General features: G+C 40.2%; 1 non-coding gene across 1 annotated transcript; it reads right to left on the bottom strand.

The window, feature by feature from the left end:
* Window positions 1-13,121: 13,121 nt before the first annotated feature.
* Window positions 13,122-13,228, bottom strand: LOC148564260 (small nucleolar RNA R71). The gene has a single exon (XR_015884815.1). It is a non-coding gene; the product is annotated as a small nucleolar RNA R71 (small nucleolar RNA).
* Window positions 13,229-23,603: the final 10,375 nt, after the last annotated feature.

Raw genomic sequence — 23,603 nt, 5'->3', positions numbered from 1 at the left:
TCCCAAACCCAACCCTAATACACGAAACCTAACCCTCCCCCCACCCCTATATAAACCCCTCACCACTCATTCATTTTCACACATTACAACCACTACTTCTACCCCTTGGCCGAACCACATATCTCCCTCCGTCTCCTCCATTTTCTTATTCTTCTACTACTTTCTTTCTTCTTTTGCTCGAGGATGAGCAAACCTTTTAAGTTTGGTGTGGTAAAAGCATTGCTTTTTATTTTTCCATAACCATTTATGGCACCTAAGGCCAGAAAAACCTCAAGAAAGAGGAAAGGGAAGGCAATTGCTTCCACCTCTGAGTCATGGGAGATGGAAAGATTCATCTCAAAGGTCCATCAAGACCACTTCTATGAAGTTGTGACCAAGAAATAGGTGATCCCTGAGGTTCCTTTTAAGCTCAAAAAGGGCGAATATCCAGAGATCCAATAAGAGATTAGAAGAAGAGGATGGGAAGTTTTCTCTAATCCTATTCAACAATTCAAAATCTTAATGGTTCAAGAGTTTTATGCAAACGCATGGATCACTAGGAACCATGATCAAAGTATGAACCCAAACCCAAAGAATTGGCTTACAATGGTTCGGGGGAAATACTTAGATTTCAATCTGGAAAATGTAAGGTTGGCGTTCAACTTACCAATGATGCAAGAAAACGCACGCCCCTACACTAGAAGGGTCAACTTTGATCAAAGGTTGGACCAAGTCCTCATGGACATATGTGTGGAAGGAGCTCAATGGAAAAGAGACTCAAGAGGCAAACCGGTTCAATTGAAAAGATCGAACCTTAAGCGTGTAGTAGAGGATGGTTGGAGTTCATCCAATACTCTATCATTCCTACTAGCAACCAATCCGAAGTAACTGTGGATCTGGCCATCATGATCCATAGTATCATGATTAGGGAGGAAGTAGAAGTTCATGAGATTATACCTCAAGAACTCTACAAGGTGGCTGACAAGTCCTCCACTTTGGCAAGGTTAGCCTTTCCTCACCTCATTTGTCACCTCTGTAATTCAACTGAAATTGACATAGAGGAAGACATCCTTATTGATGAGGACATGCCCATCACTAAGAAAAGGATGGAGAAAACAAGAGAGCCCACTCATGGACCTCAACAAGAGCATGAGGAAATTCCTCATCATGAAATCCCTGAGATGCCTCAAGGGATGTACTTTCCTCCACAAAACTATTGGGAGCAGATTAACACCTCCCTAGGAGAATTAAGTTCTAACATGGGACAACTAAGGGTGGAGCACCAAGAGCTTTCCATCCTCCTCCATGAAATTAGAGAAGATCAAAGAGCTATGAGGAAGGAGCAACAAAGGCAAGGAAGAGACATAGAGGAGCTCAAGAGCACCATTGGTTCTTCAAGAGGAAGAAGACGCCACCCTCACTAAGGTGGACCCGTTCCTTAATCTCCCTGTCTATTTATTTTTCTATTTTTGTTCTCTATGCTTTATTTATGTTTGTGTCTTCATTACATGATCATTAGTGTCTAGTGTCTATGCCTTAAAGCTATGAATATCCTATGAATCCATCACCTTTCTTAAATGAAAAATGTTCTAAAAGCAAAAGAACAAGAAGTACATGAATTTCGAATTCATCCTTGAGATTAGTTTAGTTATTTTGATGTGGTGACAATACTTCTTGTTTTCTGAATGAATGCTTGAACAGTGCATATTTTTTTTTTTGAATTTGTTGTTTATGAATGTTAAAATTGTTGGCTCTTGAAAGAATGATGAAAAAGTAGAAATGTTATTGATAATATGAAAAATCATAAAATTGATTCATGAAGTAAGAAAAAGCAGTGAAGAACAAGGCTTGTGAAAAAAAAAGTGGCGGAAATAAAAGAAAAAAAAAGAAAGAAAAAGAAAAAGCAAGCAGAAAAGCCAGTAACCCTTTAAACCAAAAGGCAAGGGTAAAAAAGATCCAAGGCTTTGAGCATTAATGGATAGGAGGGCTGATAAACCCCGATTTTGTGGTTTATCTTGTGCTTAATTTGGGGCATTTTATCACCTTTTCTCACATTTATTCAACGAATAGCATGGTTTTGCAATTCTCCCTTGATTTGTGCTTAAATATAAAAACATGCTTTTTAGGCCTTAAAATAGCTAAATTTAATTCACTTTAATTCCATTCGATTCCTTGATGTGTTTGTTGAGTGATTCCAGGATCATAAGGCAAGTATTGGATGGAAGAAGTGAGGAGAAAGGCATGCAAAGTGGGAGAAATCATGAAGAAATGAAGGAACTGTAAAGCTGTCAAGCCTGACCTCTTCGCACTCAATCGACCATAACTTGAGCTACAAAGGTCCAAATAAGGCGGTTTCAGTTGTGTTGGAAAGCTAACATCTGGGGCTTCGAAACGATATAAAATTTGCCATATGTTGGTGACGCCAGGGCATTTTGGCCAGTTTTATTGACCTTTTCTTTACTGTTTTAGGGTAGTTTCATGCATTTTCTTAGGACATAAGCAAGTTTTGGGTAGAATTTCACTTACATCTTGATTCAAGCAAAAATTGTGAATTTTATATGATTCCATGAGAATTATGCAAGAATTTAATGACAAATTGGATGATGCATGACTCATAACTTGGATTAGAGCTTTGATGCACTTTATTTGCTTGATTTCAGGACAAAGGAAGCAAGGAAAAGCCACATTAGTAGCCACGTTAGTCTAACTAACGTGACCACTAACGTGGAATGGGAGCTTACTTGCAACGTTAATGAGAAACGTAATCGCCAATAACGTCTTTGAAGCCATCATAGCCTACGTTAATTACCACGTTAACTACATTAACGTGGTAGTTAACGTGGAAGAAAAGGAAGCTCCAAGCGTTAATGGTAAAAGTAAGTGCCACTAACGCTCCAAAAGGGAAATTGGCCACGTTAAGAGCCACGTTAACTTAGTTAACGTGAACTCTAACATGGAAGAGGAAGATAATGCCAACGTTAGTGATACTCACCTTTGTCACTAAAGTTGGACTAAGCCCATATTGGCTACGTTAAGAGCCACGTTAACTTCGTTAACGTGAACTCTAACATGGAAGGAGCAAGGAATCGCCAACGTTAGTGACACTCACCTTTGTCACTAACGTTGGACTAAGCCACTATGAGCCACGTTAGTTACGACATTAAGTGCATTAACATGGAAGCTAACGTGGAGGAAAGAATTGATGAGCCAACGTTAGTGACACTCACCTTTTTCACTAACGTTGGAGATGGCAATTACCACCACGTTAGTGGCCACGTTAAGACAATTAACGTGGGGCACTAACATGAGAAGGGGTGTTTGGAGCGTTAGTGACAAAGGTAAGTGTCACTAACGCTCTCGAGGCTAAGGCATGCCCACGTTAAGAGCCACGTTAGTTATACTAACATGGACTCTAACGTGAGAAAAAGGGGCTAAGGGCAACGTTATTGGCAAAGGTAAACGCCAATAACGCTCGTGATGGACCAAGAGGCAACGTTAGTGGTCACGTTAGTGCCACTAACGTTGAAGTTAACGTAACTCATCTTGGGCTAGGAATGTTAGTACAAAAGGTGATTGTCACTAACGTTCTCGAACCCACATTTTCACTTAACGTTAACGCCACTAACGTCCTAGCCAAAGTCCATGCCTACTTCACACTTTCTCTGCAAGTAAAGCTGAGCCCACTGAAGATTCCAAACTGCTTCAACTCAAGATCCAAAGGCCCATATCCAAGACTTGAAGAGCCAACTGGAAGATCAGAAGAGTAGTATATATAGGAGTAGTTTTGAACTAGAGAGGAGCTTTTGGATTGAGAGGACTACTCTCTGTATAATTTTACTTTCTCTGCAACTTCTAGTTTTACTTTCAGAATGCATTCTCCATCTTTTTTTTCCATTCCCAGAGCCATGAACAACTAAACCCATTTCATTGTGTTAGGGAGCTCTGTTGTAATTTGATGGATCAATAATAGTTTTCATTATTCTTCTTCTTTTTTTTCTCTTGATTTTACTAGAAAGCTTTCAATCTTCATCCAATTGGGTAGTTGTCTTGGAAAAGAAGCTATTCATACTTGGATCTCTTCGGAACCATGGAAGAGGAATGAATGGATCATGCTAGAAATGCTTTCTCATGTTGGACCAAATTGGGGGTTGGGCAGATATGGTGACATATAATTCTCCCAATACTTTGATTTGGAAATACATGTGGTACAATCAGTGACCATACTTCATCTCTTCTCATGAGCAATTAGTCCAAGGAATTGGCTATTGATCAAGATTTGAGAGATTGAATTACCAAGGAATTGGAATTCAATCACTTAAGATTGCCAAGGAGATCAATGAATGCATTGATTGAGGAAGAGATGAAAATGAACTTGATCCGGAGAATGCAACATCTCCTAAGCCCAATGAATCCCCCATTTCTGATCTTACCCATTCTCTTTAATTTCTGCAATTTACTTTCATGCTAAATTCCCCATTCCCCATTTAAGATTCTACACTTTACTTTCCGTCATTTATATTCAGCTCTTTACTTCCAGCATTTACATTTTCTGCCATTTACTTTCCCGCCATTTAATTTCCTGCAATTCTCAAATCAAAGTTGATTGACCAATCAATCCCTGTGAGATTTGACCTCACTCTATTGTGAGTTTTTACTTGACGACAATTCGGTATACTTGCCGAGGGAAATTGTTGAGAGACAAGTTTCCGTGCATCAAGTTTATGGCGCCATTGCCAGAGATTGATTTTGTATCAACAATGATTAAATTGGTGGATAACTAGATTGAGCATTTTTTTATTCTGTTTAATTTCATTTGAGTAATTTACTTTCAGTTTTAGTTATTTCCTTCCCTTTACCCTTTACCCGTTTGTGGTGTTATCTGCACATTTTTTTTTTACAATTCAGTTCACTAACCCACTAACTACTTGATATATTGCACCACTCACACTAACAGCATTTCTAACAAGAATACTCTCTGCATCTACCCTCTTCTTGCTTTTGGCTTATTGGTTGTATGACAGGTAGAAGAAGCGGGGATTCAACTTCCTTTGATTCTGAACCTGAGAGGACCTTCCTTAGATTAAGGAGGGAAGCAAGAGGAAAGAGCGTAGTTGGTATGGAGGAATAAGAGGAGTATTTTGAACCAGACATGGATGAGAATATGGAGAACCATCATGAAGAAGAGGCTCACAACCATGGCAGAGAAGGCCCAGTGCATCATGCTGGGCAAGAGAGAAGAGTTCTGGGATCCTACATCAATCCAAACCTAGGAAACTGTGGAAGTAGCATCCAAAAGCCAACCATACATGCCAACAACTTTAAACTAAAGCCACAGCTCATCACCCTTGTTCAGAACAACTGTTCATTCATAGGAAATGTTCAAGAAGATCCAAATCAGCATCTAACCACCTTCCTGAGGATATGTGACACTGTGAAGTCTAATGGTGTTCATCCTGACACCTACAGACTACTTCTATTCCCCTTCTCACTCAAGGACAAGGCATCTAAATGGCTGGAATCCTTCCCGAAGGAAAGCTTAACAACCTGGAAAGATATGGTGAACAAGTTCTTGGCAAGATTCTACCCTCCTCAAAGAATCAACAGGTTGATAGCTGAAGTTCAAACTTTCAGGCAACAGGATGGTGAGACTCTCTACGAAGCATGGGAGAGATTTAAAGACTTGACAAGAAGGTGCCCGCCAGATATGTTCAATGAATGGGTGCAGCTACACATTTTCTATGAAGGTCTTTCTTATGAATCAAAGAAGGCAGTAGACCACTCATCCGGGGGATCTCTGAACAAGAAGAAGACCATTGAAGAAGCCATAGATGTCATTGAGACTGTAGTTGAGAATGACTACTTCTACGCTTCTGAAAGAGGCAACACTAGAGGAGTGATGGAGCTGAACAATGTGGATGCACTGCTAGCTCAAAACAAGATGATTACCAAGTAGTTGGCTGACCTTACCAAGAAGATGGAGAAGAATCAAGTAGCAGCAATCACCACTTCAGCAGCAACTCAAGAAGGAGTGAATGAAGAGGCAGAGGGTAGTCAGGAGCAAGCCAACTACATTGGAAATTCACCTAGGCAAAATCATGACCCATACTCCAAAACGTATAATCCTGGTTGGAGGAACCACCCAAACTTTGGGTGGGGAAACCAACAAGACCAAGGCCAAGATCAGAGACATCACAACCCCAACAACCATGCGGCTCACCAACATTCCACACAGAGATCATATCAGCACCCACTTAACAACACACCTCAATATCCATACCAAAGCCAAAATGGCCCTTCTCATCCCTCCAATCTCAACTCACCATCATCGGAAGAAAGACTATCAAGGATTGAAACTCTACTTGAAGGCATATGTAAGGAAATCCAAGATAACAAGGTGTTCAAAGAGGAAGTGCGAGCTAATCTCAAAAACCAGGGAGACACCATTCAGAGGCTAGAATTTCAAGTGGGATACCTCTCTGAGAAGATTCCCAAACCTACTGATAGCTTCCCAAGTGACACAAAGAAAAACCCGAGAGGTGAAACAAAGAAAGTAAGATGGGAAGACTGCAAGATGGTCACTACAAGTGATCAAGGGACTGAGGAAGAGCCGAACAAACCATTAGAACAACCTGGAGACACATCAGCAGAGAAACAGGAAAAGGATCACCAAGAAACCAAAATTACACAGAAGGAGCTGCTGAGGCTCTATGTACCTTTTCCCCAAAGACTCATGGGTGGTGTAGAAAAGAGAATATACTCAAAGTTCCTTGACATATTTTCATCTCTCCATGTAAACATACCATTCATCAAGGCTCTCCAACAAATGCCCTCATACATTAAGTATATGAAAGAATTGCTGACAAGGAAAAGCTCACTCAAGGGAGGGCAAACAATAGTGATGAATAAGGAGTGCAGTGCTCTCATTCAACCAGAGTTGCCTACAAAAAGGAATGACCCAGGGAGTTTTCACATCCCCTGTGCCATAGGAGAAACAATGTTTGACAAAGGACTCTGTGATCTGGAAGCAAACATCAACTTAATGCCTTTATCCCTTATGAAGAAGCTGCAGATCAATGAGCTAATGCCCATAGACGTAGTCATCAAGCTGGCTGACAAAACTCAAAAACAAGCAGTAGGAGTGGTGGAAAACGTGTTGGTAAAGGTTGGGAACTACTTTCTTCCTACAGACTTTGTCATATTGGAAATGGAAGAGAGTCACCTTCACCCAATCATATTGGGAAGACCATTCCTAGCTACAGCCAGAGCGTCATAGATGTAGAGCGAGGAGAGCTAATATTGAGGATACATGACGAACAACTCGCATTCAATGTCTTCAAACCCTCACAAGAAGCAGATTAGGAAAGCAAGGAACCAAGGAAAAAGCACGACAAAGCACTGGTGGAAGAAACAAGCGTTGAATCACAGAGAATCCCTTTGGTTGATGAACAAGATAATCAGCATTTGTCACAGGTCAAGGAAAATCAGGAGGAACCTAAACCACCAGAGTCATATGAGACTAGCAACAAAATTTCCTTGAAAGAAGAGGTCACAAAGAGCAGGGCAATAGCAAAAGAAACAAAGAAGAAGGCACCAAGGAGATGGAGGAAAAAGAAGATCCCTACAAAGGACTTCTCTCCAGGGGATAAAGTGATCTCAGTTTACTTCATGGATATCCCACCTCATCTCCCCATCATCCCATCTCAGCTACCTAACGTTTTCACCATCAACAAAGTTCTCTCCCTAGAACATGTAGAGATCCTTGATGAAACCAATGGAGATAGATTTACTGCAAGAGGGGAAGATCTGAAGTATTACCAACCATCCTGACAAAGGGCAGAATGTCAAGCTAGTGACGCTAAAGAAGCGCTTCATGGGAGGCAACCCATGTTTTACATGTTTTTAAAAGTAGTTAATAATGCAAGGTTCATGAAGTCTAAATCAACTCTGACATATACTTGAATGAATCCTTATATGCAACATATAGTGAAGAACAAGTTTGGTGTTCAAGGCACACTAAGAGAACATGAATGCAATTCATATCATGTCACTCTTAAAACCTTGAACAAATCCTTTTACTCCACATGGCCACAAACTAAGTTTGGTGTCACCAATGTTGCATACATGGACAATCAATTAGTCAGTTGGTTTATACTTATGAATAGCACTTAGTCAGTTAACAACAAAAATTTTAAAAGTAGTCACTCTTTCTTTTCTTTTAAATTTCGCCACCACTTTCCACAAATTCATTAATCACATCCCTTTATTTGAAGGAGAATTGATGGGACAATTGAAGAAGGAGGATTCGGCCACCACAAAAGGAGAGTACTATACACGTGTTTTCAAGGGGGATGCATTGGGAAATGTTGCCATGCAACATTGGAAGAGGAACACGCTTGGAAACTGAACCAACCCCCCTTCATAAAGTTGATGATCCTTGTGCTCATCCCATGATAAACCCCATCCGTTCATCACACACCCACTCCATCAATCCACACCTTTCATCTACACACCACTTCTCTATATAAGAGACTCTTATTCCATACTCCTTTCACATTCCAATTTCCATCCCTTACACTTCCCATTTTCAGCACCCAACTCCTTTTAACCAATCTTAACCGGCTGAAGTTCATTATCCACAACCTTTACACCTTCACATCTCAAAAGTCACTTATGGCATCATCAATCTCCAAGAGGCAAAAGAAGAAGGAACCGGTAGAGAGCACCCCTTTCGATGAAGGGAGATTCAAAACTGCATTCCATGAACTCGAATTTGAACGGATAAAGCTCAAAAATATATTGCCTGAGTTAACATTCCAGCTCAATGAGGATGAGTGCCCACAGATTCGAGAGAAGATTGAACAAAGGGGTTGGCTAAGGCTCACGAACCCAGAAGCAAAGATAAATGCAAACCTCATCAAAGAGTTCTATGCAAATGTGGTCAGAGAAGACAAAACCAAGGCCCCCACCTTCAAAAGTTACGTGAAAAGAACAGAGGTGGACTTCAGCCCCAATGCCATAACAAGGACTCTTCAGCTGAAATCGCCACATTTTGATTAGCCCAGTTATCATGTGAGAATAAGTAATGGCCCCGACAATGATGAACTTGAAGAAATTGTGAACGACATGTGTGTTATAGGATCTGACTGGGAAAGGTATTCGGATAGGAGACCCCGATTCATCAGGAGAGGAGACCTATCCTCCCAGCCGCGAACAATTCTGAGGTTAACACTACTCGAGCTACTATGGTACATTGCTTAATAAAGGGTGGAGGCATCAATGTGCACGAGATTATAGCTGAGGGGATTCAAGAGTAAGCCGAGAAGAATGATCCAGGTGCTAGACTTTGGTACCCCAGCACCATCCTTAGACTGTGCACGAAAGCCAAGGTAGTCTTCGAGGACAGCAATCCAAGTTGGGTGAACCCTGGAAGGTCAGTCACGCTACAGCGAATAACTTATGTGGCACCTGCCCAACAACAAAGAAGACCTCAAACAGGGAAAAGAACAGCACAAGAGGGACCTCACCGAGAAGAATCTCATCAAGAAGAATACCAGCAAGAAGAGTACTATGATCCAACCAACATCAACTTGAATCACATTCACGGAGCCATTAAGGAGCTAGCAAGGAGTTATGTGGAGGGCAAGAACAACAACTGCACATTCAAGCCCAAAGGATGGATCGTCAAGAAGAACTGCTTTCTAATTGGATGAATCAACAAGGGGAGTGGCGGAAACAGCAAATGGAACACTACTCCCAGCTCACTCAAGACATTAATCAAGTGACTGAAAGGCAAGAGCGTCAAGACAAACGCCTTCAAGAACTCAACCAATGACAGCAAGCTCAAACGAAGGCATTCAATGAGTTCAGCGTACTGAATGAAGGACGACAACTAATGCCAGGGCATTTTGGCCAGTTTTACTGACCTTTTCTTTACTGTTTTTAGGGTAGTTTCATGCATTTTCTTAGAAAATAAGCTAGTTTTGGGTAGATATTCACTTACATCTTGATTCAAGCATACATTGTGCACTTTACATGATTTCATGAGGATTTTGCATGAATTATATGATAAATTGGATGATGCATGACTCATGACTTAGTCTAGAACTTTGATGCACTTTGTTGCTTGATTTCAGGACAAAGGAAGCAAAGAAGAACCACGTTAGCAGTCACGTTAGTCCCACTAATGTGACCTCTAACATGGAATGGGTGCTAACTTGAAAAGTTAATGAGAAATGTAATTGCCAATAACGCCCTCGAAGCCATCATAAGCCCACGTTAAGAGTCACGTTAACTAAGTTAACGTGAACTCTAACGTGGAAGAAGACAATAAGGCCAACGTTAGTGACACTCCCCTTTGTCACTAACGTTGGACCAAGCTCATAATTGGCCACGTTAGTTGCCACATTAACTTAGATAACGTGGCTTCTAAAGTTAAGAAGCAAAAGGGAAGCCAACGTTAGTGACATTCACCTTTGTCACTAACGTTGGCCAAGCTTCCATAAGCCACGTTAACTCCCACGTTAACTTAGTTAACGTGGAAGCTAACGTGGAGAGAGCAATTGGTCGCCAACGTTAGTGACACTTACCTTTGTCACTAACGTTGGGGTGAACCACCAAGAGCCACCATGAGCAACGTTAACTCCCACGTTAACTTAGTTAATGTGGAAGCTAACGTGGATAAAGAGATGATGAGCCAACGTTAGTGACACTCACCTTTGTCACTAACGTTGGAGATGGCTAGCATGACTACGTTAGAAGCCACGTTAACCTAGTTAACGTGGACTCTAATGTGAGAAATAGGGGCACATTGGAACGTTAGTGACAAAGGTAAGTGTCACTAACGTTCTCGATGGATTGGCAAGCTTACGTTAAGAGCCACGTTAACTAAGAGGGAAGAGGGAAGCGGGAAGAGGGAAGAGGGAAGAGGGAAGCTTATCAACGTTATTGGGAAAGGTAAGTCCCAATAACGTGTGCGAAGGACCAAGAGGCAACGTTAGTGGTAACGTTTGTGCCACTAACGTTTAGGTTAACGTGGCTCATACTTGGGTGAGCAATGTTAGTGAAAAAGGTGATTGTCACTAACGTTCTCGAACCCCCACTTTCACTTAACGTTAACACCACTAACGTCCTGAGCTAAAAGTCCCTGCCGACTTCACACTTTCTCTCTGCAAGCAAAGCTAAGCCCAATGAAGAAGATAACTGCTTCAAACTCAGGATCCAAAGGCCCATACCCAAGACTTGAAGAGCCAACTAGAAGATCAGAAGAGTAGTATATATAGGAGTAGCTTTGAATTAGTTGGGGGAGCTGGAAACTTTAGGGAGCCTTTGGCTTAGAACTACTCTCTGTATTTACTTTCTCTAGATTTCTAGTTTTACTTTCAGCATGTATTCTCCATCTTTGTTTTCATTTTCCAGAGCTATGAACAACTAAACCCCTTTCATTGGGTTAGGGAGCTCTGTTGTAATTTGATGGATCAATTTTAGTTTTCATTCTCCTTCTTCTATCTTTTCTCTTGATTTTACTAGAAAGCTTTCGATCTTTATCCAATTGGGTAGTTATCTTGGAAAAGAAGCTATTCATACTTGGATCTCTTCTGAACCTTGAAAGACTAATGAAGGGATCATGCTAGAAATGCTTTCTCATGCTGGACCAAATTGGGTGTGGCTGGATATGTGACTATAATCCTTCCAACACTTGATTTGGGAAATGCATGTGGTATAATCAGTGACCATACTTCATCTCTTCTCATGAGCAATTGACCAAGGAATTGGCTATTGATCAAGATTTGAGAGATTGAATTAGAAGGAATTGTAATTGGATCACCTAAGATTGCCAAAGAGATCAATGAATGCATTGATTGAGGAAGAGATGAAAATGAACTTGATCCGGAGAATGCAACATCTCCTGAGCCCAATGAACTTCCCATTTCTGATCTTATCCATTCTCTTCAATTTCTGCAATTTACTTTTATGAGCAATTGCCCCATTCCCATGTAAGATTTTACAATTTACTTTCCGCCATTTACATTCAGCTCTTTATTTCCAACATTTACTGTTTTCACTATTTACTTTCCCGCCATTTAATTTTCTGCAATTCTCAACTCAAATTCTGGTTCGCTCAACTAGAACATTCCTTTAATTCAAGTTGCTTGATCAATCAATCTCTGTGGGATTCGACCTCACACTATTGTGAGTTTTTACTTGACAACGAATTCGGTACACTTGCCGAAGGAAATTTGTTGCGAGACAAGTTTTCCGCGTATCAAGTTTATGGCGCCGTTGCCGGGGATTGATTTTGAATCAACAATGATTAAATTGGAGGATAACTAGATTGAGCATTTTTAGTTTGTTTGATTTAATTTTCTGTTTGAGTAATTTAATTTCAGTTTTAGTTAATTTCTTCCCTTCCCCCTACTTTTTCATTTTTTTTAGTTATTTACAATTCAGTTCACTAACCCACTAACTGTTTGATATATTGCATCACTCACACTAACAGTAATTCTAACAGAAATACTTTCTGCATCTATTTTCCTTTCTTGTGCTTTGTTGGTTGTATGACAGGGAAAAGAAGCGGAGCTTCAACTTCCTTTGATTCTGAACCTGAGAGGACCTTCTTTAGATTAAGGAGGGAAGCAAGAGAAAAACGAGTAGTTGGTGCCGAGGAAGAGGAGGAATACTTTGAACGAAACTTGGAAGAAAACATGGAAAACCATCATGAAGAAGAGGCTCACAACCATGGCAGAGAAGGTCGAGCAAATCATGCTGGGGAGGAGAGAAGAGTTTTGGGCTCTTACATCAACCCAAACACAGGAAACTGTGGAAGTAGCATTCAAAAGCCAACCATCCATGCCAACAATTTTGAACTAAAACCACAGCTCATCAACCTTGTTCAGAACAACTGTTCATTCGGAGGAGGCGTCCAAGAAGACCCCAATCAACATCTAACCACCTTCCTGAGGATATGTGACACGGTGAAGTCTAATGGTATTCATCCTGACGCCTATAGACTGTTCTTATTTCCATTCTCACTCAAGGATAACGCAGCCAAGTGGCTGGAGTCTTTTCCGAAGGAGAGTTTGACAACTTGGGAAGATGTGGTGAACAAATTTTTAGCCAGATTCTATCCTCCCCAAAGAATCAACAGGCTGAGAGCTGAGGTCCAAACTTTCAGGCAACAAGATGGTGAGACTCTATATGAAGCATGGGAGAGGTTTAAGGACCTGACAAGGAGGTGTCCACCAGATATGTTCAATGAATGGGTGCAACTACACATTTTCTATGAAGGCCTTTCTTATGAATCAAAGAAAGCAGTAGACCACTCATCCGGGGGATCTCTGAACAAGAAGAAAACCATTGAGGAGGCCATAGATGTCATTAAAACTGTAGCAGAAAATGACTATTTCTATGCTTCTGAAAGAGGGAACACTAGAGGAGTGATGGAGCTAAACAATGTAGATGCTCTGTTGGCCCAAAATAAGCTCATTACCAAGCAGCTGGCTGACCTCACCAAGAAGATGGAGAGGAACCAAGTAGCAGCAATCACCACTTCATCAGCAACCCAAGAAGGAGTGAATGAAGAAGCAGAGGGTAGTCAGGAGCAAGCCAACTACATTGGGAATTCATCTAGGCAAAACCATGAGCCAAACTCTAAGACCTACAACCCTGGTTAGAGGAATCACCCAAACTTTGGGTGGGGGAATCAACAAGATCAAGGCCAAGATCGGAGACATCACAACCCCAACAACAATGCAGCTCACCAACAATTCACACAGAGAACATATCAACACCACCATGACAACACCTGTCCACATCCATATCAAAACCAAAATAACACTCCTCATCCTTCTACCTCCAATCCCAACCTACCATCATTTGATGACAGACTCTCGAAGATTGAAAACCTACTTTAAGGTATATGCAAAGAGATTCAAGACAGTAAAGCGTTCCGAGAAGAAGTGATGTCCAATATGCAGAATCAGGATGCTGCCATCAAGAAACTTGAGACACAAATTGGCTACCTATTCAGGCAAATTCCCAGCCACAACCTTCGCAGCAATACTAACTCAACCCAAAGGGAGGAGTGTCAGGCTATCATCCTTCGGAGTGGGAAGAAACTGAAGGAAACCAGCCAAAAACCACAAGAAAAGGACTCAAATGAAAAGGAAGAAGAGCAGGATGGAGCTCGAGTTCCCACTTTGAGTTCACAAAAAGGGGAAGGAGTGCTGAAGCCAAACGTCCCAAGAGTCTCATACCCTCAGCAATTAAAGAAGAAGGGGGATGATAGCCAGTTCTTGAGATTTTTGGAACTCTTCAAGAAACTACAAATCAACAAACCTTTTGATGAAGCAATAGAGCAAATGCCCCTCTACGCCAGGTTTTTAAAGGAGATAATGACTAAGAAGAGAAGCTGGAAGAACAGCGAGACTGTGATACTAACCGAAGAATGTAGTGCTATCATTTAGCATAAACTACCCCAGAAATTGAAGGATCCGAGGAGCTTTTAGATCCCTTGTATCATAGGGGAGATCACAGTGGAAAAGGCTCTATGTGACTTAGGAGCCAGCATAAATTTAATGTCGTTAGCCATGATGAGAAAAATGAAGATTGAAGAGGCTAAACCAACAAAGATGTCCCTACAACTGGCAGAAAAAACGTTCAAGTTCCCTTATGGCGTAGTAGAAGATTTGCTGGTGAAAGTGGGAGATTTCATCTTCCCAGCAGACTTTGTAGTGCTGGACATGCAGGAGGAAACCAAGGCTTCCATCATCCTGGGAAGGCTGTTCTTGGCCACTGCTGGAGCTGTCATTGATGTACAAAAGGGGGACCTCATCTTGAGATTACACAATGAAAAGATGACATTCAATGTGTTCAAAGCCATGAGTTACCCACCAGAACAATTGGAAAAATGTATGAGGTTGGACTCACTTGAAGATGCAATGCAGGAGAGTTTTGAAGAAGAAGAACCTGAAGGGTTAACAGAGGAGGAGTCAACGTTTAGTGAAGAAGTTGCAATAGCAGAGATTCATATACAATGGGCATCAAAAGAAGCGAACGAAAAGTCAGAAGCACCCAAACTTGAACTCAAAGCACTGCCACCCACTCTCAAATATGCATACTTAGGAGAAAATGAAAGTTACCCAGTGATCATAAGCTCGTGCCTCAGCCAAGATCAAGAGGATGAACTACTCAAAGTATTGCGAAAGCACAAGGATGCCATTGGATGGACTCTTGCTGACCTGAAAGGAATAAGTTCAGCCATATGCATGCATAAGATACTACTGGAAGATGATGCCAAACCATCCATTCAATCCCAAAGGAGGCTGAACCCAATCATGAAGGAAGTGGTACAGAAAGAAGTTATGAAGTTATGGCAGGGAGGGGTAATCTACCCGATCTCAGACAGCCCCTGGGTCAGCCCCGTGCTTGTCGTGCCCAAAAAGGGAGGAATCACTGTAGTTCCCAATGAGAAGAACGAACTAATTCCTACAAGGACCGTCACAGGATGGCGTATGTTCATAGACTATCGGAAACTCAATGAGGCTACACGAAAGGACCATTTCCCCCTCCCATTTATGGATCAGATGTTGGAAAGACTCGCAGGACACGCATATTACTGTTTTCTTGATGGTTATTCAGGATATAACCAAATAGTGGTTGATCCCAGAGACCAAGAGAAAACTTTATTTACTTGTCCATATGGAGTGTTTGCCTACAGGCGCATGCCATTTGGGCTATGTAATGCACCTGCGACTTTCCAACGCTGCATGCTTTCTATCTTCTCAGATATGATAGAGAAATTCATCGAAGTTTTTATGGATGATTTTTCGGTATTCGGAGATTCCTTTACTAGCTGCCTGAGTCACCTTGCCTTAGTATTGAAATGGTGCTAAGAGACCAATCTAGTCTTGAATTGGGAGAAATGTCACTATATGGTGACAGGAGGGTAGTCCTTGGCCATAAGGTTTCTAACCAAGGCATTGAAGTGGACAGGGCTAAAGTGGAACTTATTGAAAAACTGCCTCCACCCAATGATGTCAAGGCAATTAGGAGCTTTTTAGGGCATGCTGGCTTTTATAGAAGATTTATTAAAGATTTTTCAAAGATAGCCAAGCCCTTAAGCAATCTCCTTATATCTGATACACCATTTATCTTCGATGAATCATGCATGCTAGCATTTGAAAATTTGAAAATAAGGTTGTCCTCTGATCCTATCATTTCCCCACCTGATTGGAACTTACCATTTGAATTGATGTGTGATGCATTTGATTTTGCAGTTGAGGCAGTGTTAGGACAGAGGAAAGATAACTTAGTCCATGTGATATACTATGCTAGCAAAGTCCTCAATGATACAACAACAACAACAACAAAGCCTTGTCACACTAAGTGGGGTCGGCTACATGAATCAAACGATGCCATTGTGCTTTGTCATGTATCATGTCTACAGAGAGACCGTTTACATGTAGGTCTCGTTTGACCACCTCATGGATAGTCTTCTTAGGTCTTCCTCTGCCTTTCACCCTTTGTCCATCTTCCATCTCATCCACCCTCCTGACTGGATGTTCTATCGGTCTTCTTCTCACATGTCCAAACCACCTGAGACACGATTCAACCATCTTTTCCACAATGGGTGCTTCTCCAACTCTCTCCCTTATATCTTCATTCCTTATTTTATCCAATCGCGTATGACCACTCATCCATCTCAACATCTTCATCTCTGCCACACTCAGCTTATGTTCGTGCTCCCCTTTAGCCGCCCAACACTCCGTACCATACAGCATAGCCGGTCTTATAGCGATGCGATAGAATTTAACTTTAAGTTTTAAAGGCACTTTTTTGTCGCATATAAAACCAGATGCACTCCGCCATTTTGACCAACCTGCTTGGATCCTATGATTTACATCCTGTTCAATCTCTCCATTGTCCTGTATGATGCACCCAAGATACTTAAAACTTTTAACTTTTTGTAGGGTGTTTTCTCCAATCTTCACCTCTATATTAGGGTTTTCCCTTCTCAGACTGAACTTACATTCCATATATTTTGTCTTGCTACGACTTATGCGCAGACCATACACTTCTATAGCTTCTCTCCATAACTCCAACTTCTTATTTAGGTCTTCCCTTGACTCTCCCATAAGGATGATATCATCGGCAAAAAGCATGCACCATGGCACAGGCTCTTGGATGTGCTCTGTGAGTACTTCCAAGACTAATGTGAAAAGGTATGGACTTAAGGATGATCCCTGGTGTAATCCTATACCAATAGGGAATTCCTCTGTCACACCACCTTGAGTCTTCACACAAGTTGTGGTCCCATCATACATGTCTTTAATTGCCAGAATATATGTGATCCTTACTCTCCTCCTTTCTAAAACTTTCCATAAGACCTCCCTTGGTACCTGATAAACCACTATTTTATGGTTTATCTTGTGCTCAATTGAGTGGTTTTCATCAACTCTTTACCCACTTATTCATACTATTTGCATGTTTTTACATTTGCCTTCCTAATTATGTGCTTTGATTAAAAACATGTTTCTTTGGACTTATATTTGCTAATATTAATCCTCTCTTATTACCATTAGATGCCTTGATATGTGTGTTAAGTGTTTTCAGAGATTATAGGGCAGGAATGGCTCAGAGGATGGAAAGGAAGTATGCAAAAGTGGAAGGAATACAATATGTTGGAGAAATTGGAGAGCTGTCCAGCCTGACCTCTTCGCACTCAAATGGCTATAACTTTAGCTACAGAGGTCCAAATGATCGTTTCAAGGAAACAGTGGATCGATGTCATGCAACCATTCGTCAATTGGAGCAAGTAATAATGAGTCAATTAGCTTCCCGACGTTCGGACACTCAAGGAACCCCCATGGCTTCATGTGGACAATCTAATGAAGAACGTAGTATGAAGGAGAAACTAGAAACTCCAGTGAATAGTACGGAGTATAACTTTGTACTGGAACAAGTAGAGGAAGCCGGAATTATTGAAGAAGAAGAATTGGTTGAAGACTTAGGAGATACAGAACCTCCATGGGAAAGTCCAGTCATAGAACCCCCTTCCAAGTCATTTGAAATTGATGCAGAGGAGGGTGTACAACCTCTAAGGCATATCACAGTTGAAGACTTGGAAGAGGTTGATCAAGAGGTGGAGATTCAAGAAGAAGAAGCACAACCTCCCATGCCCTTGGAAAGCAATGAAGAGGAGATTGAATTGGAGGAAAGCTACCAAGAAGAAGAGGTTGAAATTAGAGAAGTTTGCAAAGAGGTGGTAATTATCAGAGAAGAGCACAAGTGAGTGGAGCTTGAAATTTCATTAAAAATACCTCCCCCTAAGTTTCCATCATCCTTCACAACATTCAAGTGGGTAAAATTCATATCCCTTAGCTTTCTAATTCCACTTAAATATGGGCTACTGGAGATGGATAGTCAACTTAGAACACTTTGTGGCATTAAGAGTAAGAGAAAGATGGTCAGTGGTAAGAACTGTCCTGCAAGGTTCATCATGGTTGGAAGCTTTAAGTTTAAACGCAAAGGTTGGTGTAAAGCTCAACTGAATGGGTCTAGGAAGCTGTTTGGTAGCTGCAGTGAGAATTTAAATTATTTATCACCCAGTTGGAAAAATACAGATCCCGACAAGGATGGGTGTAAAAGCAAGATTTGGGATCCTGAAATCTATTCTGACATTCGTCACCCCGGGAGCCTAAAAATCTGTTTGAAGCTGCTCAAAAGCTTTACATGCCTAGTTTGGGACCCCGGAGGCTATTGGCATTCCAGGCACTGGTGGAGATTTCTGGATGAATTTAAACACAAGCCACCATAACAGGAAGCCTCACCAAATGTCCAACTTAAGGACTCTAACTAAAAGTGCTAGGTGGGAGACAACCCACCATGGTATGATCGTTCATTTTTCATTTTTATTTAGTTTTATTTGTTTTCAAGTTTTATTTTATTTTATTGAACCTGGAGTTTTGCATCACATTCATATTAACACTGCATTCTGCATCTTTTCAGATTAAAAAAAAAAAGCGAGCACGCGACGCGACCGCATTAGCGACGCGTCCGCGTCGCAAGGAGATGGGAGACAATATTAATATGAACAGAGAGTTTCGCAGGAGCAGCGCTGAAGGCGTGCCAATGGCACAAATCACCCCACGCGACCGCGTCATATGGGAATAATGGCCTCCCACGCGACCGCGTCACCCACGCGGCCGCGTGACCTGAAATCAGCGTAAAAAGGGTGTATGGCAGAAAGTTGAGCTGGAGTTAGGCTGGACTCGTGCTAGTAGCACAAGCCCTGCCACGCGAACGCGTCACCCACGCGTCCGTGTCATATTGGAAATAAGGCCACCCGCGCGATCGCGTCGACCACGCGACTGCGTCACCCTGGATTTTGGCAATATTGTGTTTTGAACAGAGAGTTGTGCGACCGCGAGGCTGCACTCGCGCCACTAGCACAAATCGAGTCACGCGATCGCGTACCCCACGCGTCCGCGTCGCCCAACCTTATCGCGCACCACGTGACCGCGTCACCCACGCGACCGCATCGCCAGCGTCGCACAACCTATCCAGATTAGTGCCAATTTTCTTCTCCGAATCCTTATTCTTCTTATCTTTTCTTATTTCTTTCTTCTTCCTTTCTTATTTTCTCTCACTTCCATTCTATTTTATTTAATTTATTTGCATACTTTTATTCATTGCATATTTTTATTTTTCTAAAATTATTATTGGTGTTCAAATATTCTTATTCAACTGTTACATCTTTTCTGGTATTTTCTTAGTGCTTAGTGACTTGTTTCATTCTTATTGAGTAATATTATTTAAATCAATGCTGATCTTTTATATCTATATTACTCTTGCATTGACATGAATTTATATTATCTCTCCTTCCCCATTCTCTTCTCCATTGTTGCAAATTTTCGCACCACTGGTATGCCATGTGCTTCTATTGTTTTCTTACTTGCATGTTGTAGCTACCATGTAATTGAGACCCTCATTATTTGGCATCAACCAACCCATGTTTTATTTATTTTCCTATCTTTATTTCTGGGTTACTCTTCTTCACTTTTTCTTTCAGGATGGCCACCCGGAAGGGAACCGGAAGACGTTCACATGGGGAGACAGACAAGTCCATCTGCACAATTCTTAGAGAAAAGCAATAGTTGAAACAACCCGTCCACCTGCACATCTCAGTATGCACCGAGGACGGTGCAATCTTTAAGTGTGGGGAGGTCGATACCGATCTCCATGGGTTAGTACTTTCCTGTCTCAAACACCAATATTTTATTTTCTTTGTTAATTGTTACATTTGCATATTTAATTGCATGCTTATTTGATTTTATGCATTTAGTTACTACTTGGTTGAAGTAATATTTTCTTTTTCAAGAAATTTTTATAATATTTCACTAATTTAAATTGAAAATTTTTTGTTAAAACTTGTTTGAAGTTGTATTTGGAACATGGTTTTTGAGTCAAAGAACACACAACCTATGAGATTTGAGCTTATTTATATGGTTACATTATTTAACCATAAATATTTTATTCCTGTGTATTTCCTTCTCTATGATTGTAATCTATTTTTTTGTTCCATTCTATATGTCCAATATTTAGTGTATTTACATGCTTGCATATGATTGAGGCCATTGTTTGATTTTAGCTCACTTATCCCAAAATTAGCTTACCTTTTACATCACCCTTGTTAGCCCCCTTGAGCTTTTAAATCCCTTCTGATTTATAACCACATTACTAGCCTTAAGCAGAAAAACAAAATAAGAATCCCAAGTTGAATCCTTTGTTAGTTTAAGATAGATATTGTGTAAAATTTAAGTGTGGGGAATTTTATGGGAACATGGGATGATATGAAAAAGTAGGGAATTAAATTGAATAAGTCATTTGAAAATTTAGGAAGCATGCTCATGTGAAATCAAAATAATTAAATTACCATGTGCATTGAAGAAAAATATATTAAGTAATTAAATAAGGGGATACAAAAAAAAAAAGAATAGAAGAAAAGAAAAATGAAAAAAATATATTACCCCAAATGCAAAATAAAAAGAATCAATGCACATGGGACAAAATTCGAAAATAAGTTTGATACATGAGCATGTAATACAAGTGGGAAAAATTTGCGTAGTTAGGTACAGTATTTTAAAATTGTATAAAGTATGTATATGTTAGGTGAGATCTTAGACTAGTTAAGGATTCAATTTGTTAGCTCACTTAGCCTTATATATGTATATATATATATATATATATATATATATATATATATATATATATATATATATATATATACCCTTACCCTTACCTTAGCCCCATTACAACCTTGAAAAGACCTCATGATGTTTGCATTAGTATACTAAATTTTGTTGATTGGTTAGATGAAGAACAAAGTTTTAGAAAGCATGATTAGAGAAGACTAGAGTGAATTACCCTATACACTTGAGATATTAGAGTGATATACACTTCCAGTGAGGGTTCAACGCTTAAATTCTATGTTCCCTGCTTTCATGAGCTATCTTCTTACAAGTTCACTTGCTTTTTATTGTATGATTTGAATTAGTGGAAATTGGTTTGTATTTGTCTTGGAGAACTTATTTACTCTTAACCAAGTAAGTAAAAGCATTTAGCATGTAGTTGCATTCATAGGTTGCATTTCATACCATTCCTCTTCATCTTTATAGCTTCTCTTGAGCTTAGCATGAGGACATGCTAGTGTTTAAGTGTGGGAAGGTTGATAAACCACTATTTTATTGTTTATCTTGTGCTCAATTGAGTGGTTTTCATCAACTCTTTACCCACTTATTCATACTATTTGCATGGTTTTACATTTGCCTTCCTAATTATGTGCTTTGATTGAAAACATGTTTCTTTGGACTTATATTTGCTAATATTAATCCTCTCTTATTACCATTAGATGCCTTGATATGTGTGTTAAGTGTTTTCAAAGATTATAGGGCAGGAATGGTTCAGATGATGGAAAGGAAGCATGCAAAAGTGGAAGGAATACAATAAGTTGGAGAAATTGCTAAGCTGTCCAGCCTGACCTCTTCGCACTCAAACGGCTATAACTTTAGCTACAGAGGTCCAAATGACGCGGTTTTAGTTGCGTTGGAAAGCTAACGTCCGGGGCTTTGATTTGATATATAATTTGCCTTAGTTGCCTCGATGCCAGATGATGCAAATGCGTGGGTCACGCGGACACGTGACCTGGCCAACACCCAATCCGCGCGGCCGCATGGACGACGCGGCCGCGTCACCTTTCCGCGATCTGAACGTAACAGAAATCACAGGGGGCAATTTCTGGGTTGCTTTTCACCCAGTTTTCAGCCTAGAACACATAGATTAGAGGTTATAAAGTGGTGGAATGCATCCATTCATGAGGGGGCTCTCATAATTCACAATTTTAGGGGTAAATGTAGTTTTTAGAGAGAGAGGTTCTCTCCTCTCTCTTACGATTTAGGACTTCTCTTAGTTTTAGGAGTGACTCTCAATCCCAGGTTCAATGTTCTTTTATTTATTTTTCCAATTTATGCATGTCTATGTTAGATTTAAGTTCTTTTGTTAATGCAATTTGAGGTATTTCAGTTTAATATTGCTTTCTTTTATTTACATGATTATTGCTTCCCATCTGAAGACATTTTTATTCCAGTAGATTTACTCTTTTCCTTTTGGCTTTGGTTAAGAAATTAGTAACTCAGGAGTTATCCAACTCAACAGCATAATTGTTAATTGTTATCTTGCCAATTGAATTGAACTTCAATAATCCCAATCTTTTCTTAGGAAATAAATAGGATTCGAAGATCAAACTAATTAATCCCTTGACTTTCCTTAACTTTAGTAAAGGTTGACTAAGTGGAATTAAGATTCAACTTTCATTATCATTGATAAGGATAACTTGGTCTGGACTTCAAATTTCTCCTACCTTGCCAAGAGTTTAGTTTACAGTTATTTATTTATTTTACATGTCATTTAAATATATCTGTGCCCATTGCCCAAACTCAACATTCCCTAAAAAATACACTTTTTCATAATCAATAATAAGAACACCTCCCTGCAATTCCTTAAGAAGACGACCCGAGGTTTAAATAATCGGTTATCAATTTTATAGGGGTTTGTTACTTGTGACAACCAAAACGTTTGTACGAAGGGATTTCTGTCGGTTTAGAGACTATATCTACAACGCGACTGTTTTTATGAAATTCTTTACTAGCAAAAATCCTAACATCAGTACCCTATCATACGCTTTTTCCAAATCAATAAACACCATATGTAGATCCCTTTTATTACTACGATACCTCTCCATCATCCTTCTTAATAGGTATATCGTTTCAGTGGTAGATCTGCCTGGCATAAATCCAAATTGGTTCTCTGTTACTTGTGTCTCTTTTTTCAACCTCCATTCTATCACCCTTTCCCACAACTTCATAGTATGACTCATAAGCTTAATCCCTCTATAGTTTCCGTAACTTTGTATATCCCCCTTATTCTTGTAGATAGCAAAGTCCTCAATGATACTCAAAGAAATTATACCATTACTGAAAAGGAGTTTCTAGCAATAGTTTTTGCATTTGACAAGTTTAGATCATACCTCATCGGTGCTAAAGTGATTGTTTTCACAGATCATACAGCAC

This window comes from Arachis ipaensis, chromosome B5, assembly GCF_059453495.1.
Source record: "Arachis ipaensis isolate K30076 ecotype BB chromosome B5, ASM5945349v1, whole genome shotgun sequence".
NCBI classification, from domain to species: Eukaryota; Viridiplantae; Streptophyta; class Magnoliopsida; order Fabales; family Fabaceae; genus Arachis; species Arachis ipaensis.
The sequence above is the reverse complement of the archived record's forward strand: the minus strand, read 5'-3'. Positions and strand labels throughout refer to the sequence as shown.